The sequence below is a fragment of the Hirundo rustica genome, chromosome 11 (assembly GCF_015227805.2).
Source record: "Hirundo rustica isolate bHirRus1 chromosome 11, bHirRus1.pri.v3, whole genome shotgun sequence".
Taxonomy (NCBI): Eukaryota; Metazoa; Chordata; class Aves; order Passeriformes; family Hirundinidae; genus Hirundo; species Hirundo rustica.
This window is the reverse complement of record NC_053460.1, coordinates 16,515,275-16,530,348: the sequence shown is the minus strand read 5'-3', so window position 1 is coordinate 16,530,348 and position 15,074 is coordinate 16,515,275. Positions and strand designations below refer to the sequence as shown.

Below are 15,074 nucleotides of genomic sequence, written 5' to 3'. Positions count from 1 at the left end.
AAATGGAGCACTGTCAAATTTGTTTTCCTGGTCTGACTCATGGCTCATTCCTTATGCAGGAGGAATTCTACATGGGCTCAGCATGTCCTAAATTATCCTTATTTTACTTAGTTCAGACAGGAGCTTTCATTGGTTAACATATTTTGCAGGGTACACATGTCTCAAGAAACATAACAACATATGAATATACTAACCACAAAAATCAGCTTATCTCAAGCTGCTCAGAAAGACAAGAATTAAAATGCATGATGAAATTAGGAATCAGCTGTCGTCACTTTGTAATACTTTCACCCCATATATTTTCATAATTTCATGTGGTTATGTTACAGAACTCTTTAATGATTGTACAAGTTGTGTTTCATGAGGTGGAAAGATTCAAAACTGCTAGGAAAAAAAAAAAAAAAGGTAAGCTCATGAATTTGACAAGTTTCTCATCATCTTTTTACCAGAGGCCTCAGTAGCCAAAAGTTGCTTTGTGTATTCCAAAGAACATGAAAATAGTTCAAATAATATTGATGAATAAAAACAATTGCAACTGCAATTAAAGCAAGCTAAACAGGAACATTTGATATTTTTCAAATATATCTTCAAAAAATCAAGCCCCATGAAAGAATATTCTCATGCATTTGAGTGGAAAAATGTGATCTCAAACCAAATGTTTATTTTTCAAGCAAGGAAAGAAGTAACCCCTCCATTTTATTCCAGTGTCTTCATTGTGGTCTAATTAATCAAATCAAAATGAAAGAAAAAGAAAAAAAAAAAAAAGGTAACAATTTGCCAAACACATAAAAGAGATGTCTAATGCTGATGACTAAAAAAACCAACTCCTCCAAACAGTCTGAATTTTTCTAAAGGAAAGAATTTTGGGGGCTTTTGAGCTTTCTGAACTCTTTCTTGTAAGTTTTTTTTGAAAAGATCAAACACAAATTTACCATTAATCAGTCATAGTACATATAAGAATTGTGCGTGTCTTTGAAATTCTCTTCACTTGAATTTCTGCATCTACTTTAAAAAAAAAAAAAAAAAAAAAAAAGCCTCTGTGGAATTTTTTTCTTCTAGAAAGGCCCCATTTATGAACAGCTCCACTAAAATATCTATGATTACAAAACCGAGCACAGATGCAGGTGCTTGGTGCATCATTTATAACATGCATTCCTGATGAATTCAAGCAAGTAATTTCTATTCATCTCTCAAGTCAAAAAAGAAATACCAGGGCTGTTGTGAAGCACCTTCGTTGTAAGGATTCAGAGTTGGATGGTGAGACGCTCCTTTCTTGCCCTAATTCCAGCAGCCTGCAGCCTTGTGTCTGATGGCAATTTACTGACATCGTTTACACCTGCAGTGACAGTTGTTTCCAGTGAAATTCTCTATTTTCATGCTCATGCCATGTTTATGCCTCTACATCCCAGGCCTTTGGCTCAGCCATGCTGCTGAGCAGGATTCCCACAGCTGAGCACCAGATTTATCAGCTGCCAAATATAAAATTTCCCTGACGCAGTAATGAATGTTAATAAATGATGAAGAGAACATAAATCACTGTTATTTTGCTAAATGGCAAAAGATTTTAGCTGTTTCCACCCATGCAGGGGTACAGAAGTTATATTATAGTTCTATAGTTACATCAAGCATAAGAAAGCTGGAGATTGTCCATCAAAGAGACTGGGAGACTCTGTGTGTGCCAGCACTCTGGGAATGGTAACCCAGCCTCCTTTGTGCCACTTGCACACTATGATAAGGGCAATTAATCTGTGTTTTCATTAATCTGTGTTTTCATGCACCCTGCACGTGGTCTCCTGTCCTGTCCAGCCCAGCCACCCTGCTGCTGCTGGGGCCATGAACACCTTTACCGTGCCACACTGGAACAATCCACTGACCAGCTGACCACCATCTCCACCCAGAACAGCTTTGTGCAGAGGAGCAGGAGTTTTGTGGCCTTCTGTATCACAGTGGACTTCATCTGCTTTGAAAACTGGCAGCAGCAAAGTAATTTCCATGTGCTGTGGCTGCTGCTCTGCCACTGCAGCTACCGCGCTTCAGTCAGAGAAATGCAGAATGTTCTTCTACTGCTCTATTCGATACCAGCTTCTGTGGAAAACAGGTCAGAACTCTGAGCACACCTGTGCTTTTCCAACATCCCAAATCAAACAGAAATCTGGACACTTACAGACACAAAACGGTCCAAAGGTCAAAGGAGATTTTAGCAAGAACTGTCAGCTGAAAGGAGTAAGATATGAGGAGGATGTAGAGGTTTATCTGAGAGCATGTGCACATGCACACAATAAACAGCAGCACACACTGAAAGATGAGAGGTGTCCTGCATGTCTGAAACACTGATTCAGTTATTGTTTCTCTGCAGGGAAAGCCCATTTCTGATACCACAGCTCTTCTCTGTCACTTCCAGATATACACCAACACAGTGAGTTTCATTAGTGATAAATATCACCTGTGTTTTACAGAGAACCTGACACTGAATAATTCATATTTATGGTCTGCTCGATAATAATCAAAATGTCATCTTTTGATGAGTAAATTGAGTATTCCCCAGATTTCCTGCCTACCAGAAGACTCTTTGCTAATATTAATATTGCCATCTATTGCACTGTCTGATCAAAGTACTGCACGTGCTCTGAAGGATCCAGGGACAGACCATTCCCAAAGGACTTGTCACAGAAAAGTCTTTCTCAAGAGCTGGACATTAGGGTAGCAAACCAACAAGTTAAGAGAAAGTGGATTGCCTAAATAGTTGTTCATCTCAGCATAGTTCAGTTTTCCAGGATCTTCAGAGTTGTTTCTTAAAATAAAATCCAGAAACTTTGCCCAGGCAGCCTTGGGTTTTGCATAAAGCTTTTTAAAAATTCATTTTTTGAGTAAAAAAATAGAAAATACTTTTGAAAATTGACTTCCCACACAGCTGGCTTACACAGCCTGAAATATATTTACTCACAAAGGATTTTCAAAAAACACTTGGAAGCAAGAGATGCTGTCGAGTGGATCTATCGCTGCAACCTACAGGCATATAAAATATCTCAACAGGCTGATCATGAAATCCTTGCTGTAAAATAGAGCTGACCTTAATGGGCTTGGGAAAAAACCCTCCCTGCATTATTCCCATTACCCCAGCTGCAGTCTCCTGTAGGTTCAAATGTCACTGATCCTTTAGTAACTGAGCAGAGCCACTGAAATCAGGAGGGGTCTTTTCCATTCGCTCCCACTCTCGTTAGGGGAGGCTTGTCCATGTTCCTGTGCTGGAGCAGGGTGTGCTGGTATTGCCTAGAGCATCTCTTTGCCTGTGGGGCACCAAGAGAAGCTTCCTGAGCTCTCTGACAGCAAATCCCCTTTGTGGGAGCAGCAGGATGAGCATTGGGAACACACACCCTGCAGAGGGGCCATCCCTCCTGGGATTTGGGATCAGGGCACTGCATTGCCCCCAAAATACCAAACATTTTACCATTCCTGCAGCCAGAGCTATGGAGCTTTATCAAGGTATGAATTTTCATCTCATTAAGGTCTTCAATTCTTTTATTATTATTATTGCTTTTGAACTAAAAATGTCTGTTTAATCAATATGGGTATAGTTTTCTCTCTGCTGTTGTCTGAAGTCAGTAAAGTATCTCCATTAAAGCCCAGGCAAAAGGACATTTGTTCTTAAGAAAAGAGCAGCACATTTCATGAAACAATTTATTTAAATAACATCTGCCTGACCTTTCAGAATGTTGCTGTAGGATATGGTTACACTGAACTATAAGACAAAAATGTCTGGTCTTACTGTGCTCTGTATCTCGCTTATTAACTCAATTTTATAGGAACACTTATGTAGGCTGAAAGTCTTCCTAATAAATCTTTAGAGGATATTTAGACATCTCTCTCAGTTTGTGATCTTTGTTTTCCAGTAACCACAAAACATCTGAATTAAATTATCGAGTAAATTTGATTCCTTGTATTCCAGAAGTTGTACATCTTCAAGATACGTGAATGTCATTGCTACATCAGCAACCTCTTGTTCTGACTGCACTTAACTCACTCCATTCCTCTTGCAGTGCACTGCTACCACAGAGGGGTTAAATCAGTTAAAAGCAATACTCTACAGCCTCAACTTTCTCTAAAGGTGAATACACAAATTTTTTAAAAAATATATTTTTGCTTGGATCACACCATGTGACTTGTTTGACCTTTTTTTAGCCACAACTGCTGCCCCTGCAGCTGAGAAGGAAATATAATCTGCCATCTTGCATGGAGCAAACAAGGCTGGATAATGTTGGGGAGAGTGGTTCTGAAGGGGGGTTTTGGTGATTCCCAGGTGACTATTTTGTCCATTCCAACAAACTCCTTGATGAAATGCATAAAATTGAAAGTGTCTGAATGTTCCATCTAGATGTGCCTCACCTAAGAAAGATCTGATTTTATTTAAAATTTTGGAACAACTTTTTCAGAATTTAGTGCCTTCAACAGCCTGTGATTATATCTTGAGGCAAAACGTTTATTTTCCATTTCGATATTTTTTAGAAGATTAGGCATTTCTGTTCCAATCAGCTGTGTTTGGTTGGTTTGGTGCAGCCACAGTGTGACTGAATTTATCCCACAAGAGAGGGCAGATGCCTCACTCTGGGATTGCAGACAGGAGAGTCAGCCTCTATATTTACTGCAATTATGTCTTCACTTAGGCAACACACTTTTTTTGACAATTTAATGCAAAAGTAAAAGATAAATAAATCCCAAAGATGATACGGCAACTCTTAATTTTCTTTAGCAATATAAGAAACCACTGGGGGTTTTAAATTTACTTCTGCTGCTTAAAAGTGACCTCTATTTGTATGTAAAAACTTTTAAATCCAAACCCAAAATAATCCTTGAAAAACATCTTGTGTAACCCACAAAATATCCAGGCAATACCTGGGAGATGTCTTTCCATATCAACATTCTTCAGCATGGGAATACAAAAGTTAATTAAATTAGATATTAAATTAAGCATGGTTTCGACACAATACAGTTCCTTGCACTTTCATAGAATAAGCTCCCAGAATTACTAATGGTCAATAAAGAATTACCTCCGCTACCCCCCATGGCACAGACATTGTCCCATCAGACAGAACAAGAATGTATCACACATTCCACTGTTCAAACTGGGCTTTTAAGTGTTTAGGGTTTGGGGGCAGATGATGGAGAGAAAGAAAAGGAAAATGAACAGTCCTGCAGCAATCACTTTGATATAACAGAAAAGGAGTAAAGAGTCTCCTCTGCCTTGCTCCCCTGGCCTGCAGGAGCAGACAAGGAGCCTTTCAGACGCTTCATCTGTGCTCCACTCTACATCCCACATTTCCTTGCTTTGGGACCATCTGTAGTTCGCAGGCTCCTTTAGGATGCCAAACATCCTGGGGAAACAACAGCAAAAACCCAAACGCACACAATACACAGCCCATTCTCACACAGCAGAAACCTCAGCTGGAAAACCTAGACAATAAAAGCTTTAAATAAAAAATGCTATCTCTAGGCAGAACTGCACTTTCCTGACCCCCTAGAGATTTATTTTCTTGTTCCTGGCTCTGGTTTTTGCCAGTGGGTACCCTGCTTCCCTGTAGTTTGAGGTAAAGAAATCTATAATGATGTCTCTTTCTCCATTAAAATGTCTCTGCAAATGACTAGAGATAAATCCAAAGGATTTTTAAAGGCCTTGTTGGATGCAAAGTTGGAAAACTAGAGTGTTTTACAGCCACACTAAGTAGATTATACACTGTCAGTAAACCTGGTGAACTCCAGCCCAAGCACGGGGTCGATTCCTTGCCTGACAGGCAGAGCTGCAGGGCAGGTTTGCTCCCCACATTCCCACATTCCCTCATTCCCACATTCCCACATCCCCACACCACCAGAGCCTGCAGAACCATTGGCAGCAGCGTGATGCCTCCCCACACACCTTTTCCAGCTGTTTTCCCCTGCAGTGTACCCAGTGCCTGCCCTGTGCCCCAGGCAGCTCTGAGCCACCCTGGGTTACTGGGAGATGCTGCTGGGATCCAACAGGGCTTCATTGAGAATGGCACCAGGCTGTGGAATTCTAAAGGTGGAGAGTGGAGAGCAGCAGGAGAATGGTGCCTGAGGCCTCAGTTTTCTGTGCTATCGGGGAAGCGGCAGCAAAGCCTGGAACTTACCTAGCAAATCCACGAGAATCTGGAGGTACACAACCTGTCCCCTCCCAAACCATGCTCTTTGACTGTGGCTCTTCTTCTAAGGATCTTCACTGAGGCTCCATTTTCCTCAGCTGTCTGATGGAAGAGCATGATCAGGATCTCAGTTCCTCCATTGGCTCCTCTGACATCACTTGTATCAGCGCTTTCTATGCAAACACATCTCACAACACCACAAAGCAGCCAGACCTCAGCAAGGGAGTGAGTATTTGACACGAGAGGAATGCACACGTTACAGAGGAGTATATTTTTAACATCCAGGATTTGTGTGGTTTGGCTCTTCTCTTTTCATGAGTGCACATTTTAAATCACGCTTGAAAAGACTGACCTTTTGCTGAAGAGACATAAAACTGGGGTGAGAAGGATTAGGGGAAAGGAGTAATAGCACTATTAATTTTTATTTCTGTTGCTAACAAAGGTGAGTACACAGATGAAAGCAGCCTGACTGTATTTCTGCCCATCACCTCCCCAAAGCTGTTCCTGTTGCACTTAATTCTGAAAGAAGTAAGGCCAAGGAATGACCAAGATATGTTTCACTTTGTTGTGCATGTGGTCTGGTTAAAGCAGCCCCACAGAAAAAACCCAGTCCAAGTGCTGCCGACGTGGCTCTGTTTGCATCTCTATGTGAACATTAGGGGGTTGCTTTGTTAGATTTTCACAGAGTTCACTATTCTCCAGCCCTGAAGCCCACCAACATTGGAATTTCTGCATTTCAACTTGCACCAGGTTTTCCTGCAGCTCTTTGACTTGTGTGGACTTGTACTTTGTTGTTTTGGTTGGTCAGGAAAAGCACGACAGGATTTCATAAGGAAACTTAAGAAGGTCTCAAGAATCTTTGGTTTCAAAGCTATTACTGGGACAGTTCTATTGAATTTTTGGGTGGCTCCAGGCTCAGAGCCCTCCTGTAGCAGGCACCCTATGGTACATTACTGCCTGTTTCCAGTGAACTAGTAGGAGGTGACTTGGTTCTTTAATGTGACACAGTTTTTATTAAAGAAAATAGGACTGCAGAAAGGGATGATGTCTTGTGATGATTAAAGGGTCTTTAACTTGTTCAGTGTCCGTACAAAACTGGAGCTCAGCAATATATGAACATCTGCTACCACTGTGAATTAACTGCTGCAGTTCAGGTTTGAAAAGGGGCTGAGGAGATCACTGTAATACATCTCAGATACATTTCTTTCAGTACCTCTTACACGCCTGTTATACCCACCCATCAAGTATTTTGATAAATGTACATTACAACCCCTTTGGCTTAGGACCAAACCCTTTTTTATAGGTTTGAACAGTGCCTAATGCAACAACTACTACCTTTGGGGAGTTCTTCAGTGCAAATTAATGACATAAAGTCTCCCAAGCCCTATTTACAAAAGTACATTAAGCCTGTGAAGTAAGGATTTGTGAAGTAAGGGACCAGCAGGTACCAGAACGAAGGTTTCCACCTCAATTGCCTGCAGTGGTGACATGCATGCCTAGAGTTTTATGGTGCAGACTCACAGAATACAGCCAAATTCCCTGTACAGACACAGGCAGTGCTCACTGCCACCAGTGAGGAATTTATTTTGTTCCCTGCATTCCCTTCTGCACCTCCTCAGGCTTGTGAGTCTTCCCTAATTACCAAATGTGCTGTCGTGTTTTGGTCACCTGCCTTAAGAAGCACAGAGCTTGACTTTGTAAAGCAATTACAATGTATAGCACATTTCCACTCAGAACAGATGTCAACATCTGCAACAGAGGTCCTGCCACATCTGCAAACCAGAAACATCAGCTTAGATGTCTTAAGTCGGATCCCCAGAAAACAAGGAACACGGAGTTACCACCTCCAAACCCTTGGTTTCAATCACTTCCTTTACTGACTGTGCACAAGTGTGTGCCAAAGACAGAGTTCAGACATGGATATCACTGCACCAACACTGATTTGTCTCAATACTTGAATCCTCTGCCCCTTTTGCTGCAGCCACAGCACATCTCCTCGGAGATCCTTTTGAGCTGGCACTCATTTAGCAACTTCTCCAAAGGAATAAAGGTTATTTTAGCCCGTGTAAACTATAGGTACAGTTCTCGATAGATTTCTGTCTGGGAGGAGAATTTGGCACACATTTCTGTCTTGCCCAAGGTCTTTAAAAGGAGTCCCTGTGTGACTCTGCCAGGTTTCTAATGCAAATAGTTTGGCAAATCATGACCCTAGAGCATGTTATGTCACATACCTGTGGCAGGGTCCACCTACAGCCTTAGAAATAAAATTCACTGCAGCACCCGAGGAGATGGATTTATCAGAAATATCTATCAGCCAAAGTGCACAGCAGTTCCCTTTGCTCACCAGAGGCTGATCTTTCCTAAAACACCACTGATCTAGGACTCTTCTGGTACAGTCGTCTTCTCTGACCTGCATTTGCCTCCCTGCCATACTCCCATTTCAGGCTGTGAATGGTGCTTAATGATCATATCCTTATCTTACAGAAAGATCCACAAAGCAATGATCTCCCCCTGTTCCCTAAACAGCCTCGAGACACAACTGACTGTTCCCTGTCCAACAATGAGCATTCCCATAAAAGCAGCATAAACCCCCAAAATGCAAAACTTTTAAAAGTGTGCTGGTCCACTAAGCGCTCTCAACCTCCTAGACTTTTTTTGCTCATACCTTTTTTTATTTTAACTTTTTTTTTTTCTTCTTTTTTTTTTTTTTTTTCCTCCTTACTTTAAGCTCTATTTTATTCAAATCTGTGAAGCTCACTGCCCCATTTGAGGACTGGGAGCAAATATCCCAGTGGCCAGCTACCACCCGCATACAAACAAACAAATCAAGCAGTGCTTATGTTTTAAGCTTTACTGATGTTAGGATGAAGTTTCTCTCTCCCTTTAAAGAGACAGAGATAAGAGTGTATTCCCCTGAAATTAATTAAGGAGAAAATAATGCTCCACTGGAACAAATCTCTTGGGTGTTACTTCTTAATCATCAATTTACAAAAGCAGGCTTTAAAGCGAAACACCTGTGGGTGGTTCTGAGATCATTATTAACAAGATATAAATCTTTTAATAAATAATCACAGGGGTATGGCATCATATGGAGACTGGTACTGATTTCTACACCATTTTGAAGGCTGCTGTGCAGTTAGGCTGGATGCCAGTGCTGCAAAAGGAGAGCCTGAATCTTGGCATGGCCAACCCCCAGTGGGCAGCTTCAGCATGTGAGTGGTCACACTGTGCTCTTCCAGGGCACAGTCTGCAGAGGTTCCCAGAGGAGGAGGCTCATGCACTGTAGTGGAGCATTAGCAATGTGTAAATCCAAGTGTTTTCATGCTGCCAGCTGAAGCCAACCTAACACGGGCTGTGTGTGCAGCATGTAAATAACCCCCTCAGCGCTCTGCACTGTGCTAAGGCCACCCTTACAGCAAGGGCTGGGCAGAAAAAAGAGCTGCCCTGTCAGTTTTTGTGGACTCTTTCAATAAAAATACGGGGGACACGGCCTCTAAGGGTGTGACAGCAACAGGAGGAAGAACTTGTAGAGGGACCATGATTCTGGATGTGCTTTCCCAGCTGTCATGGCCCTAAGGGATGGGAGACCTCAGTGCCTTTCTGCCTGGAATGATAATGCCAGCAGGAAGATAACAAATGAGATGAAGCATCCAAAATGCCTTATTAGCCTTTGATGGGATGGGAGGAGCTGCCAGCAGAAGCAAAATATATACCACCTGCTTTTCAGCTGCTTTGTGTGTGGAAGTGCAGTGCTGGAGCAACGTGGAGGGTGAGCATACATTAATTTTCCTTCCATGAGGCACAGTATGTTGAAAAACAGTCAGGAGGAAGAATTATCGTACTCTCCCTTTTACTGTTGTAATTCTATGTGCAGTCAGCTTTGTCCTTTCAGTCAGCTATTTACAATTCTGCTGTTTGTTCTATTTATTGTTACAGGATCTTAGACCTGGCCCACAAAGTCAGTGGTTTCTGCATGAGGACTGTATCATTTTGACATTTCTTTCAGCAGTCTTTTATCTATTCTAAACTGGTTTCTCTGCCTATCTGGTTTAAATTGCTAATATAGCGTTGATCTATTCTGTTGGACAGGAGCACAAGGTCTAGGACAGCTTTTGGGATGCATTACAATGGAAGAGACCCCAAACAACTGAAGACAGAGGCTTTGTGTGTGCCCTGCCCAGGCTGACTTGCGTGTTGGCTGGGACAGCGGCACAGCACAAGCTCAGGCTGCCTCTCTCCTCTCCTTGACTGCTCTAGGACACAAAAGTGTTCCTTTGTTTATGCTCTCCTCCACGCCTCCATGCTGGGAATATACGGATGGGAGTGTTTGGAGATGATTTCACACTTCACAGTGTCCTGCAGTGAGCCAGCCTTCCAGGGGTGGCTGCAGGGGTTGAAGCAGTTCCAGGAGCACTGCCCAGCGAGGAGATGTCAGCAAGGGCTGGCACTGGAAGGCACAGTTCCCATGCTGATCTCTCTGCCAGCCCCTGCTGCTAAAGCCAGATTGAGCTGGACATGGGAGCATCAGACTGGGCTTTTAGAGAGGATACATGGAGCTCTCTCTGTCCTCTGACTTCTGATCTCCAGCCATGGAAGGTAGAAATACAAATCAGTTACGCACTGCTGTTCTTTCCAGACTTATTGGAAATTCATCAGTCATGCTGTCAAAAAAAGCTTTCTTCAAGGCAAACACAGATTCTGTGGTTTGGTTAAAATACAGTAAGACCTACAAATAGAGGTGAGGCTTTAAAGCTGAAGGACCTTGAGTATCAAGGAACATGTGACAAATCATATGAATTGCAGCAGTGATACTTATTACAGATAGAGAGCTTATTTTATCAGATTAGGAATCTAAGCCTTAAACTATTCGTGTGGTCTCATATTTTCTCAGCAGCTAACAAATATCTTCAAAATATGAGTTTTATGACTGCCTGTTATCAGAGGCTGTTTACTATTATATCTATTATCTCTATTGTGTTTAATGGATTAAAAAGGGGTGGACCTTAACTCATTCCTATTAAGTGAATTGGTGAAACTGCTCAGATATAAAGGGGCTGCTCCTCTGTCTTGGCTCCTTAAACCCTGCACTAGAAGTGTATTTTCTCACACAGATCTCATCAGCCATATGGCTCCTGTCCTCCAACTCTGTGGACTGCTCAGTCCTTGGAAAATCTATCATTTCTTAGAGTAAGCAATTTAATAATTTTAGTCACATGTTATGCTCTTGAATAGGGCATGCAATGGATTTAATTTAACAGTAAGGTGTTCATAAGGAAATATTCAGCAATAAAGCATTGCAGGAGTTGTCAGAGCCAAATAAAAGGAATAAATGCAAGTTTGCTCATATATATGTAGCTGAGTGTTTTAGTTCAGCCTATTCTGTATCTATAGAGAGTGTCTCAAATTAGATTCTTTCCCAGAGCACACTCATGGTTCTGCTATGTCTACTTTTCATCACTTCAGCACATGGCAGGACAGATCTGACAGGACTGTCTTCAAACTGGTCTTTATTCAGGTAATTTTCATTTCTTCTTTGGAAATATCCTACTAGTTTGAGAGAGGACAGAAAGAAATAAAAATCATCTTACATTTTGGACTTTTTTTTTTTCTGTAAAGAAGAGATTGCAGAAATCATGACGGAAACCCACTTGAAAACTCCTTCTACTGCAGACGTTGCCATCCCATGGGAAGGAAAGTATGTCAGGAATTCTTCTCCCATCTCATGTGATTATGGGACAAGCCTCTAAATGCATGTCTCACCAACCCTAACTTGAGGGTACACTGCAACCATTAGTTGTGCCAAACATGATGCCTCAGGAAGGCTGACCTGGAAAAGAGACTGGACAGAGCTGGAGAGTAAAGCAGCTATTTATTGAAAGGCCTCTAGGATTACACCTTGGGCTGGACAAGAGCCTGACCATGGCTACACCCAAGGTGGACTAAGAATGGTCATAAAATGGACAAATGGTCAGGAGGTCTCACGCTTTTATAAGTTTTGGTCCATTTGCATATTGGGGTTTAATTGCCCAATTACAGCTTTGGGTTGTGAGGTCTCATCCTTCTTGTTTTCTCTCTTCAGCCCATTGTTGTTTGTGCTTTTGGGCCTGAAAACTTGTAGCCATTGTCCTTGGTCTTCATCAGGAAAAGGATTTGTTTTGTCTCCCTGCTCTGTGCATAGAGCTGAGTGACCCTGGATGTGAGGCTCAGAACTGCACCCCTGGGCATCACAGAATTGAAAAACATGAAAGCTACAACTTAAGGCATCAGACATGCAACATCAAAAAGGTCCTGCTGCATTGCCCAGCATTTACTGCAATCGCTGCATCTGTACCTGACTGCAGGATTTCCCAGGGCACAGCCTGGGAACAGCACTGTAAGCCAAGTGGCAACGAACACTTACAGGGAAGTAAATTTGAAGGTCCAGTGCAAGAGCCCAACAGGTGGTTACTGAGTGTGAACACCTTTGTGCCTGGCACCAGCTGGGTCTGCTCAGCGTCTTCTGCTGAGAACAAAAGCCAGATTCTGCTGATGCCCTTATGGGACACACTGGATGAAGACTGAAGAGAATGAGCAGATGCCAACGTTTACTGTACACTGAACTTGACAAATGTGCAAATTCTGTGGTTGCTGAGGTTCAGGGGACTCAGACTGTGGTTTGTCTTAGGAGGGCCCTCGTAACCAGAGCTCTCCCAAAGGCGTGCGTGTAAAGGAGTGGATCTGCCCATCATATCCATGGTTTTGGCCAGGCTGCCCTGAGTTAATCAGCAAACCTGGATACCAGAACTGCACGGGAAAAGCTCTGTAACCGCTGCCACTGGGCTCTCATCCATTCCCTTCTCTGCACTCTGATATTCCCTGGATTAACTTGGCCAATTCAGACAAGAGCCAGCCACCTTCTGCCTGGAATCCAGCCCTGCCCTTGCCCAGCCCCCTCCCTTCTCCACCAGCCAGGCTCCCTGGCTCCTTTACCCCTGTCACCAGGAAAGCAGGAGCGCTTTCCCAACATCCCACAGCCATTAGACAGAGCAGCCCTGAGCCTTGGTGCCTTCCAGAGCACCATTTTTGTTCCTGCCCACAGCTGCAGGAGGTGGGCAGTGTTTGGAGACAAATCACAGCATCTTGTGCCAAATGCCTCAATACCCATCAGGATTTCCCACTGCCCATCCCAGTCCACAGGGCTACCAGAGGGGCACATCTTCCTTAGCATTACATCAGTCTTCAACTGTGCATGAATTATACAGGACAGGGTTCTCACAACTGAATTAAGGATTATTTTATAGGCTAAGAAACTGAAATATCTATGAAATATATATATAGTTTTTAATGCCAAATGCTTTAATACTGATGAGAATGCCTTCTTTGATGGAGGATTTTAGCTATATGATCACTACTAAAGCATTCAAAGCAGCAGCTCCTGGGAAGAGTAATTGACAGGGCTTGTTGTAAGGAATTTTAGCTAAGTAGAATAAGAGATAATGGCATGTGGTTAAGCTATTTAGGCAGGATATCAGAAGACAATTCAAAGTGAGATCTATTAGACAATGAAAATATTGTCCAAGGCAAGCGATAAAAGCCACATCACTTAAAATATTTAAAGCTGGTTTGTTTAAAGCTCTAGAGAGGATAATTATATTGAGTCAACCTCCATTCACAGGGAATAGAATCTGTTTCTATTCACGAGTATGCAATAAATTACTTAACTGGCCATTGTAGCCTCTAACTGTGGTGACTCTATGGGTTTTCTTCTCTTAGGGGGATGCTGTTTCACTCTATACATTTGTTTTCAGAGAGGAAAACAATTACAAAAAGGAATGAATCTACATTCTTAGTCCCCAGATCGCTGCTGTACTCCAGTGTACATACATGCAGTGGTGCAGTAAGGCTGAAAAATTAGTAAAATAAACTATTCCAGAGTGTCACAGGTCTGCTGGATCCTGTACTCCCCACCAAAATTATCACTATGAAGCCAAAAGTATTAATCACATGCAACTGAATTTCTACCTCACCTTCAGATTTCTCTGAAACATAAACAGCTCCTCCATAGGTGGGTTTATAAAATCCTGTTTTGCAGTATCTGAGGGATTATCTTTGGTACATTCTCCTTCAGCACATTTAATCAACTCATGTGAAAGTGCTTGTTTCTTTTCCATCATTTTGAATATCAGTTCTACTTAGGGATGATTACAACTTAGTCCCTGTGAAATTATTACACTGATGGAGGATGTTCACTAAAGGGGTTTTTAAGTTTTCAGCGCTGAGCCCCACCTAGACGTGCTCAGATGGTTTTGCAATTGTTCCTTGGAGGAAATCTGTAAGGACATTCATTAGTGGGGCACTGGTGGGTTCCTGTCTGAGAACAATGACAATTTTAATTGCAGAACAGGAACTGTTTGATTCTTCAGACAATCCTGGTACTGAGGGCTCGTATCCAAATGGAAGGTTTCAACGCAGATGTCTGTTAATAAAATATTTCCTACTTAACTTTGATATGGAAATAAACCAGCCAGTCTGATTAAATCCCTGAAAATCCTTAGGGCAAAAAGCAAAACAAAACAACCCTCCCAACCCTCAGTTTTAACAGTACATCAGAGTTACATCAGGGTTTCAACCGTAAGGAAATTTTCCAATAGATTTAAATGCCACCAAGAAAGAGGATCAACATTTGCTACGGTGTGATCAAATGTTCTCAGCATGATGTGAAACCGTCCATATAAATGTCTGATCTTTATAATTTAATTTATATATTCATAATTCTAGAAAGACTTATGTTCATATTTAACTAAACCCTAGCAGCAATCCACTGATCATAATGAGATTATTCACAGTTTATTGACTTAAGCCCATGCATAAATCTCTACAGCAATGGAACAATAGTTTTTTTTGCACAAATGTATTTATACATTACATAAAAATATTTAGGAC

At 42.0% G+C, this 15,074-nt stretch overlaps 1 long non-coding RNA gene across 2 annotated transcripts; it reads left to right on the top strand.

Annotated features, from left to right (window-relative positions):
* Nucleotides 1-9,251: 9,251 nt before the first annotated feature.
* On the top strand, nt 9,252-14,969 carry LOC120758021 (uncharacterized). Of its 2 annotated transcripts, XR_005702747.2 has the most exons (4): nt 9,258-9,921; nt 10,242-10,748; nt 11,573-11,667; nt 11,769-14,964. It is a non-coding gene; the product is annotated as an uncharacterized LOC120758021 (long non-coding RNA). The 2 variants fall into 2 exon arrangements; XR_005702746.2 differs by having other exon boundaries at nt 9,252-9,921; nt 10,242-11,667; nt 11,769-14,969.
* Nucleotides 14,970-15,074: the final 105 nt, after the last annotated feature.